At 46.3% G+C, this 10,005-nt stretch overlaps 1 long non-coding RNA gene across 1 annotated transcript; it reads left to right on the top strand.

Annotated features, from left to right (window-relative positions):
• The first annotated feature begins 4 nt into the window (after positions 1-4).
• LOC307176429 lies at positions 5-5,293 on the top strand. The gene is made up of 4 exons (XR_013824752.1): positions 5-478; positions 1,333-1,424; positions 2,143-2,247; positions 5,266-5,293. It is a non-coding gene; the product is annotated as an uncharacterized lncRNA (long non-coding RNA).
• Positions 5,294-10,005: the final 4,712 nt, after the last annotated feature.

Raw genomic sequence — 10,005 nt, 5'->3', positions numbered from 1 at the left:
GCGCGAGGGTGGGGAAGCGACGCGCGGCCCACGCACGTCCCCAGGCCAGTCTCCTCCCCGCCCACCGCGGCCATTGGCCGACGCGCTACTCGCCCCGCTCCCCAGGGGGTCGTGCACCGAACTCCTCACTTCTGCAAACCCTGCCCAGAACCCCGGCCGCGAGCGCGCGACCCCCGCTTTCTGGGTCCGGCACAGTTGAGGCTCCAGGCTGGCGGTGGGGCAGCAGTTAAGCCCGGGCAAGGGTGGCCGGGGTCCCCAGACAGGCCCCTCCGCGCTCGTGAGGCCGGGACTCGCGTGCCGGGGTCGCGCTCCTGCCTCTCGGCTTCCAGTTCCCAAGAGCCGAGGCTGGCGAAGGCCGCGTCCAACCCCGAGGACCAGATAGACGTTTGTCTCTGACACCTCGTGGGAAGCCGGGCGTCGCCCCTCAGGTCCCAGGTGGGGACGCCTAGATGCGGCGGTGCCGCTCCCAAGGTTTCGGGTGGGTATTGAGACCTCTCGGGGGCTTCTACTTTTCAAGCAGCTGTCGCTGTCGGAGGACCGGCCCTTGCGCCGCCACCGCGGTCCCTTTCCCCCGGGAAGGCTCGCCACCTCGGACGCGCGGGGCTTTTCAGGCCCATACCTGGCGCTCCAAGACCGCATTTTCATTCTCTCCGGCCATTGAGGGAAAGAAAGGAGCACTTAGGCCCATTCACATTCACACAGGGAAGCATCTAGGGTGGGGGAAACCTTGGTCTTGCCGGGTGACCTTGGCCAGTTTCCTCGCTTCCTCTTTGCAAAATGGGGCGAGCACTCCCTGCGTCTGGGCGCCGCCGTGCGGGTTGAAAGGAGAGACGGAAACCCTCACGCCCGGCCTGGCCTTGGCTGGGTCGTTTCAAACGTGGAAGGAAGGAAAGGAGGCAGCATCCATCCGGCCGAGGGACGCCGCCGAAGGTCCTAAAGTCTGCGGCGGAACGGGACCTCCTCCGTGACCCACTCCGCTTTCCAGAGCAGCCGCGGCGCGGCGGGCGCCTCCTCCCTGGGTCCCGGGGACCTGACCTTGTAGCCTTCAGTGCCTGCGCGGCCGCGGGGAGGACGGAAGGCGGGCGCGGGGCCTCGCGGTTTCTTCGAGGGCGTGGGGTGGGGGCGCCCGGCTGCTTCTTCTTGCCGCCGGCCGCGCCCACGTGCGGGGTCAAGTCAACGCGCCCGCCCAACGCCGTCGGGGCCGCTCGCGCCGCCCGCGTGCAGACCCGTTTCCCAGTCGCCATGAGGGTCTGAGAGGAGGGGCGGCGCGTGGTTTTCCCCACCGGGAGGGGGTGACAAGGAGCCCAGGGTTTCCTTCACCCCTTGTTCTAGATTCTCTGCCTCTACCCGAGTTCTTAGAATCTTCGCTAATAGGTGAAAAGTATCCGACGACTCTTGTCCCGAGAGCCTCTGCGGAGGATCAGGTACTTGGAAAAGCAGACTAAATTCTGCTGCCGTCTTCCTTCCGGAGTCATACCCACCCCAGGACCCCTACGACCCACCTCCATTTACTGTATCTTCCTTCCTTCCTCCCAGACCTCACCCGTAGGATTTAAAGACTGATGCGCCGGCGCTTGGGTGGTCCGTGGGTGTCAGGTCCTCAGGAGGCCATCTTTTAGTGAAGTCGCTCACTGGTTGTAGATTTAATTTTGAACAGGCAACGTGAGCTTTACCGTCGAGCCTTGTTCTGCAAAGATTCTAGAGTTTAAAATTTTTTTATTTTTATTTTTTTTGCGGTACGCAGGCCTCTCACCGCTGTGGCCTCTCCCGTTGCGGAGCACAGGCTCCGGACGCGCAGGCTCAGCGGCCATGGCTCACGGGCCCAGCCGCTCCGCGGCATGTGGGATCTTCCCGGACTGGGGCACGAACCCGTGTCCCCTGCATCGGCAGGGGGACTCTCAACCACTGCGCCACCAGGGAAGCCCTAGAGTTTAAAATATTTTAAAAAATATATTTTAAATTATAGGCTTGCTTGTTTAAACTTTAGAGAAATCGATAAAGAGTGGAAATCCCTGCCCACCCCTCATCCCTAACCCTCCAGAAGTAAAGCTAACAGTTTAGCTTATTCCCTAGTTCCATTACTTTTTTGAAAAATACCTTTTTTTTTTTTTTTCCTGGCTGCGCCGGGTCTGCGACATGCAGGATCTTTTTACTTGTGGCATGTGGGCTCTAGTTCCCTCACCAGGGATCGAACGTGGGGTCCCTGCACTAGAAGCGTGGAGTCTTAACCACTGGACCACCAGGCAAGTAAGTCCCTACCAGCCTTTTAAACTGTGTTTATATATGTGTGATTTTTTAAAAAACAAAATGTGATTATACTTTAGACTTTTATGCAACTTTTCTCACTATCCACTAGTTATTGTTACTAACAGTATATTCGTATTAACTTCATTCCTTGCAATGGCTGCATGGTGCAGAAATTAATTTTATGAGTATACCTTAGTTTTTCAGCCTCCTGTTAGAAAGGTATTTAAGTTGTTGTCAGTTTTTCAACACTTCAAGCTACTTCTGGGAACATTGTTATACAAGTGCTTATTTGTGCTGTGCAGAATAAATACCGAGGTGTGAAATCTCTGGATCAACGGTATCAACCTTGAACATTTTGATAGGTACTTCAAACTGCTCCTGGTTTATACCTCCATCAACAGTGAGTGCGAGTGCCCTGTGTCTCCACAGCATCACCTCATATGGAATATTGCCAACCCTTTAAAGCTGCCACCTCTCACGTGAAAAGTGGTTACCTTTTTCTAATTTCCTTTCTAGTTATTTACCCAACAAAATTCCTGAACACCTTGCTCTTGATGTGCTGGTCACTGGGAATACAGTTGTGAGCGAAGCAACTCTGTCCAGCCCTGGTCCCCAAAGCAGTCTTATGAGGAAGATAAATATTTGTGTAAGTATTTGACAAAAGTGTACCTACGTGATGGGAGCAAAGAAGAAACCATAAAGAAGCAATGAAAAGGAAGAAGAGCATGTCCTGACCTAGGCTGAGAGGACAGAAGGTGTGAAAGGTCTCTAGAGATTAACTAGGTGATGAGAGCAAGTGGTGTTCCAGGTTTAGAGGAACCCTTGGTGCCAAGGCTCTGAGGCCTAGAAGGAGTGTGTCTGATTCACAGAAATGAAGGATGCTTCCTGTGGAAAAGACAGCTAGGGAAGCTGGAGAACCAGCAGAGGCCAGGTCTTGCAAAAACACCTGTGAAGATGGAAGTTTCCTTACATCATTACCTGCAAGACTTTATTGAAGGAGTACTAGGAAGTCTTTGAAGGGAATAGGAAGCTACTGCGGCCATCAGTATACTTCATCCCTAAATTATTTCAACATGCATATCACTAACTAAAGTGCAATATTTCTTTATGTTTTTTTTTAAGGTAAAATTTATATATGATGACATGCACACATCTTATGCACCATGAGTTTTGACAGTTGCATAAATGAGTGTATCTCCACCTCCTATCAAAACATAGAGAGTGTCATTCCAGAAAGTCCCCCAATCCCCTTCCCAGGTGAGCCCTGTATCCACCAACCCCAGAGGCAGCTGTTCTGTGTTTTCTTTCCCCACAGATGAGTTTTGCTTGTTCTAAACCGTCATAATCATACAGGATGTACCTTTCTTTCTTTTTTTTTTTTTTTGCCACACTGCATGGCATGTGGGGATCTTAGTTCCCCAACCAGGGGTGGAACCCACACCCCCTGCAATGGAAGCACGGAGTCCTAACCACTGGACCACCAGGGAAGCCCCCAGAATGTACTATTTAGTGTACTGTTAGAGCCTTAGCTCTTTGACAGTGAAAAGGTTTTTTGTGTATTTTTTGTTTGTTTGTTTTTGGACAAGTGATTTATTTGATCCTCAGCTGAAGAGTTTGTATGTTTGTGGGTTTTTTTTTTAACAGTTTTTAAATTTAATTTTTATTTTATATTGGAGTATAGTCGGTTTACAATGTTGTGTTAGTTTCAGCTGTACAGCAAAGTGATTCATGTATACATATATCCTTTTTCAGATTCTTTTCCCATATAGGTTATTACAGAGTGTTGAGTAGAGTTCCCTGTGCTATCAGTAGGTCCGTGTTATCTATTTTCTGTATAGTAGTGTGTATGTTAATCACAACCTCCTAATTTATCCACCCCGCTCCCACCTTTCCCCTTTGGTAACCATAGTTTGTTTTCTAAGTCTGTCTGTGTCTGATTTGTAAATAAGGTCATTTATATCATTTTTTTATATTCCACATAAAAGTGACAGCATATGATACTTGTCTTTCTCTGTCTGATTTACTTCACTTAGTATGATAATCTCTAGATCCATCCATGTTGCTGCAAATGGCATTATTTCATTCTTTTTTATGGCTGAGTAATATTCCATTGTAAATATTTTAGCACATCTTCTTTATCCATTCATCTGTCAATGGACATTTAGGTTGCTTCCATGTCTTGGCTGTTATAAATAGTGCTGCTATGAATATTGGGGTGACAGTGAAAAGTTTTGATGCACCCTGAAAAAAACATCTGGCCAGCAGTCATACCCCACTGTGAGGGGGTAGAGGGTAATTATCTGAAGCCTATTTGGAAGACTTCAAATGGACCTTGAGGTTTTGGCTCCTGTCCACGCCCCACCTTTAATGGTTTGCTTTTGCCAGGAGTACGTCGATGGCAGGTAGGACACCTTTGGCAACAGCATCAAAATGGCAGCAGTGTGTCCTTGCAGTGGTGGGGTTCTCACCTGGTACCTCAGCGAGATTCTCTCTATGGAAGGCTCTGGTGCTTCCAGAACTTCAGGGAGTATCTTTACATAATCTATATCTAGAGCTCTCTCAGTACTTCTTTGATATTGGAGGATACTTTTAGCATTCTATAATGGTTTCTTTGAATCCCTCCATGGTCATGGGGTTTTGGGTTATCTTGATTGGCCAGCACTCTTCTAAGGGGCCCCTGCTTGGGGTAAATGATCGGATAGAGCATTTGTCTTGGCCACTGGAGCACCCTGGACGTTACTTATTTCTTTGGTAACATTAGGGTATTTCAGAGTTCCTTGACCTTGATAGGGGTCCTCACTGAAATTAGCCTCACTGTTTCTAAAGCACCCAGACATCGTAGCTGACCTCAAGGTATATTTACTGCCTGTGTATACTGACTGTCTTTTCCCTCTCTGGTTAGCAGGCTCTAGTAAGGGAAATCAGTTCTGGCACCTGGGCTGTAAGGAATCATTCTAAGAGTGATTTGAGATCTGCTGTGACACAGTCAGCCTGATCACTTCCTGTTTCCGTCTGTAGATCTGATCCACCAGGAGTCACGGTGGACTGTCCAAAGGCATTTCTGGTAAGTCTTCATGGAGCGTGGATGATTCTTGCACGAATGCCAGGGAAAATACGTTTTGCCTTCTTTGGGGACGGGAGGAGCATAGCAGGGTTCAAAGAAGAGAAATACGTGTAGGAGAAAGTAATGATATTTCATGCGATGTAAGCTGGCTTAGCCAGGAATGTTGTGCATTTCTTTCTTTCTTTTTTTTTAAAATTTATTTTTATTTATTTATTTTTTTACGGCTGCGTTGGGTCTTCATTGCTGCACGTGGGCTTTCTCTAGTTGCGGCGAGCGGGGGCTACTCTTCACTGCAATGCGCGGGCTTCTCACTGCGGTGGCTTCTCCTGTTGTGGAGCACGGGCTCTAGGCGCGCGGGCTTCAGTAGTTGTGGCACGTGGGCTCAGTAGTTGTGGCTCGCGGGCTCTAGAGCGCAGGCTCAGTAGCTGTGGCGCACGGGCTTAGTTGCTCCCTGGCATGTGGGATCTTCCCGGACCAGGGCTCAAACCCCTGTTCCCTGTATTGGCAGGCCGATTCTTAACCACTGCGCCACCAGGGAAGCCCCTGTGCATTTCATTAAATAAACAAAGGTTGTACAGCTTGGGGGACCGTTAGGTTCAAAGAAGATTCTAAAACTTTTGGTCAGTTCGACTGACAAAGGATAGGGGGTTGTTGAAGAGCTAGCTGGTCTGCAAAATTTGTGTTCATGACGTGTGTTGCCAGGAAAGGGGCCTTGTCACCTAAAGGTCCTAAAGATGAAGTAATTTCAGAGAAGTTGAGAATGCTCTTTTTCCATAGTGGGTCTGGGAAGTTCTGGGTGGCCTGTAGTCAGCCAATCAGAGGGAAGAGCTTGCCTGAGAGAAATCATGCTCTAGGATAATGAGCCTCTTGCTGAAAACTGTAATTTTTTGGGACAGTATCTTTTTGTGCTTAAAGTCAGAAGGTAGGTAGAATTCATTTTAGTGCTTTTCTAATCTTTAGGTTAGCAGAAGCTCATTATCAAGAGAAACTTTGAGGTCCTGATTAAGAACTTGTGAAAAGTAAGAAACCACAGTGAATCTCTGAGGCATGATGGGGCATGTATACTGTGGGTTCTCCCAGGGACAGGTGAATAGGTATTGATTGTTTGAATTTAAGAGAACAGGCTCTAAAGAAGGCAGAATGTAGATGCACAACTGTAAAACAGATGGCCTTGGGTGGAACTGGGGGAAAGAATAGTATTGGGAATTGACACCACTGGAATGTGGGGTGTAATTATCTTAAGGATAGCTCTGAGATGGTGAGTAAAGCTGTACACTCATTTATTGGTTACTTAATAGTCAGGATACGAGTATTGTAAGTACTAGTGCAAAGTGAAATGAGTCTTTTGTCTATTAGTCCTCTTACTATGGGTTTTAATTCTTCCTTTCCTTCTGGCTTCAAGGGTACCATGCAAGCCTGGGTAAAAGTTGGGACGGGGCAGTGAACCTTGATGTGCTCAGCCCCAGTAATCCTGAAAATGGTGGTAAATTTTTGGTCCAGTAGAACTCCGGTACCTCATAGAGATCTTCAAGTGGCGTCTAATTTATGTATTTGTATCTGAATTAGCGATGGTACGGTTATGAATACGGACGTCTTCAGAATTTCAAGAAAGAGAACCTTTTTAGGAAATCTTCATCTGGCAATTCCATTGCCATAAATCCGTCTCCTCTTTAAGTTTAGGCTGGGCAAGAGCATGTTTTTAGTGAAAAGACCAAGAATAGCAGCAGCTGGGACATAGAGGATGCTTGAGGGCTGTTAGAGACATCCACCTCCTGGGTTTAAGTGACTTCAAGGGGGAGGGATGGGATTACTAGCAGGGTTATTGTTGAAAGTGTAACATCTGTAACTCTAAGAAAACAGTGAGTTTGGCTCACAATAGTTCATAGTAATCCTTCTTGTGTTTTTGTTTTTAATTTTTAATTTTTTATTGAAGTATAGTTGATTTACAATGTTGTGTTAATTTCTGCTGTACAGCAAAGTGACTCAGTTATGCATATATATTCTTTTCCATTATCACTTATCCCAGGACACTGAATACAATTCCCTGTGCTATACAGTAGGACCTTGTTGTTTATCCCTTCTTGTGAGTTTTAAGGGAAGAATTGCAAGTTGGGAGCTCCCTTCTCCTTTGGAACCCCTCTCATTATCTGTTAGACTTTTCCTTGCCGAAAGTGGGACAGTTGGTCTTCCAGCATCCCTTTGGTTCACAGTAGCAGCAAGTATCCTTTCTCGGGGGAGCCTTTTGAGGGGGAGGCATCAGGAGTATCTGCGGTCATCCAGGTGTTTAACTTGAAAAAACATTAACTTGATTAGAGTCTAACTCTGTTTTCGTTCTCTAGCCTTCTCCAGATATTTGGACAAATGCTATACATCTATCCCATTCTAGCCATGAGGTACCAATTCCCTAATTTCTGGCTTAAAGCTGTTATCTAAAAAATGAGGATAGAGACTTCCCTGGTGGCCCAGTAGTTAAGAATCTGACTGCCGATGCAGGGGACACGGGTTTGAGCCCTGGTCCAGGAAGATCCCACATGCCGCGGAGCAACTAAGCCCAAGTGCCACAACTACTGAAGCCCGTGTGCCTAGAGCCCACGAGCCACAACTACTGAGCCCGCGTGCCACAACTACTGAAGCCTGTGCGCCTAGAGCCCGTGCTCTGCAACAAGAGAAGCCACCGCAATGAGAAGCCCGCGCATCGCAACACTGATACACTGACTGATACATTGACGGAGCTCAGGAATACACAGATTGTTTCCAAGGTCCTTTCAATCAACTCTTTCAAGCCAGGGTTGAGCATCTGAAGGACCTATAAATATCAATACATATGCTAATTAGTGTAGGTCAGGGAGGCTGGGATTGTGGCTTCCCTGTATACCAGCTTAAATTCTAAGGTTCTTCATATTAGTCATAAAAGGCCGACCATTGAATATTACATAATTAAATTTGCTGCCTCCTCCCACTTTGTCCCTTTGTTTTAAGGTGCCCCTATGATGGACAGTTTTGGTGATACTGAAAACTTCTCAAAGTGGTCACTTGGTAAATTGTATCATTTTGTAAGATATGCACAAGAATTTGAATTGTAATGAGAATATACAGAAGAAACAGGTGTTTAGCCTGCTGGAGGCGTGGGCTTGGACCGACAACCCCAGGAGAATTGATAATGATCTCTCAGATGTTTCCTTTGTGCATCTCTGACCTCAGCCCCCATCCAGAGGTTGGCTGTCTCTGACCACAGACCTAACAACTGCAGCCCCTGATGATCAAAGTTTGGGAGATTTTTTTTCTCCTAAACCAATTCTTAGGGAATAAAGATAGGTTGGAAGAATAACAGACTTCATAAGGCTTTTAGAATGATTATCCATGGCAAATTTCATCTACTGAGGGACATCAGCTGGGCAAGACCATAAGCTGGCCAGTCCTCTGGACCTGGTGGGCTTCTGCTCATTGACTATTCTTTGCTCTTTCCCCCCTTTGGTCAATGACACATTGTAAGACAGGAAAAGCTAAGATAAGTTTAGATGAAGAATATAGTTTCACCAAGAATTTCTAGAAATATAGGTCTAGGGACTCCCCTGGTGGTCCAGTGGTTAAGACTCTGTGCTTCCAACGCAGGGGGCTCGGGTTTGATCCCTGGTCATGGAACTAAGATCCCACATACTGCGTGGCACTGGCAGAAAAGAAAGAAAAAGAAAGAAAGAAAGAAGAAAGAAAGATAGATCGATCTAATCAGAAAACAGATTTCAGTGGGTGACATCTAATTTTCCTGAGAAAATTACGAACATCCATGAAACTGGAGCTCAGACCTAGTGTGTGACTTCTCTCTCTCTCTTGGACCAGGAAGGTCAAGTGGAGAGATGCAAGATGACTCATGAGGTGCCCATATTAAGGGTCCTGGTGCATGGCAGGGGGTCACAGCTGAGTTTTCATGGACCTTCCAGATTGTGGAAAGCTCCCTCCTCAAATAAAGCATCTTGTGAGAAAACCCCACATACAATCCTGAAATAGCTTCTCATTAGGGGAAATAAGTATACAATTTTTATTTCTTGTATTTTGGGTTTGGAAGTCCCTAGGATGGGATATTAGAAGTGGAATGACTCTTTGATTGATTGATTTCTCAAGGCCACGGTTGATATAAGTGAGGTGAGGTTCTGACTGAAGAAGGAAGTGATACTCAAAGCACAAAACTTTGCACCGTTGTAATCGAGTAACTGATAGGGTTGTTGCCCTGGTTCTTACGCACCTGACGAGAGCTGGGGCTCACAATGACGGCAGTCAAAGCCATAAGTCAAAAAATTCATAGTCATACATACTTTTAATGTTTAAATAGGATAGAAAATAAACAAAATAAGAATTCTAGATAAGAATCTTGAAAAAGAACAACTACATACGCTTAACGAAGTCAGGAGGAAAGAATTCATAAAAAATAAAAACCAAACTTGATAGACTGAAAAACTAAAAATAATGCAATTGATACATAAAACGAAAAGCTTCTTCTCTGGAAAGATCATTAGCATAGACAAACCTCTGGCAAGAATGACCAAGTGGGGAGAGGAGAAAAATATACAGCAAGGGGAATGAGAAAGAAAACATAACCATAGATAAAGATAAGATTAAAATAATTATTAGAGAAGTCGATGTAGATTTTTATGTCCAGGAAAGACAGATAAAGATAGAGCACTTTCAGGGGCTTCCCT

Source organism: Stenella coeruleoalba (assembly GCF_951394435.1).
Source record: "Stenella coeruleoalba genome assembly, chromosome: 17".
Taxonomy (NCBI): Eukaryota; Metazoa; Chordata; class Mammalia; order Artiodactyla; family Delphinidae; genus Stenella; species Stenella coeruleoalba.
Note: the sequence above shows the minus strand (reverse complement) of the source record. Positions and strands in the feature narration are given on the sequence as shown.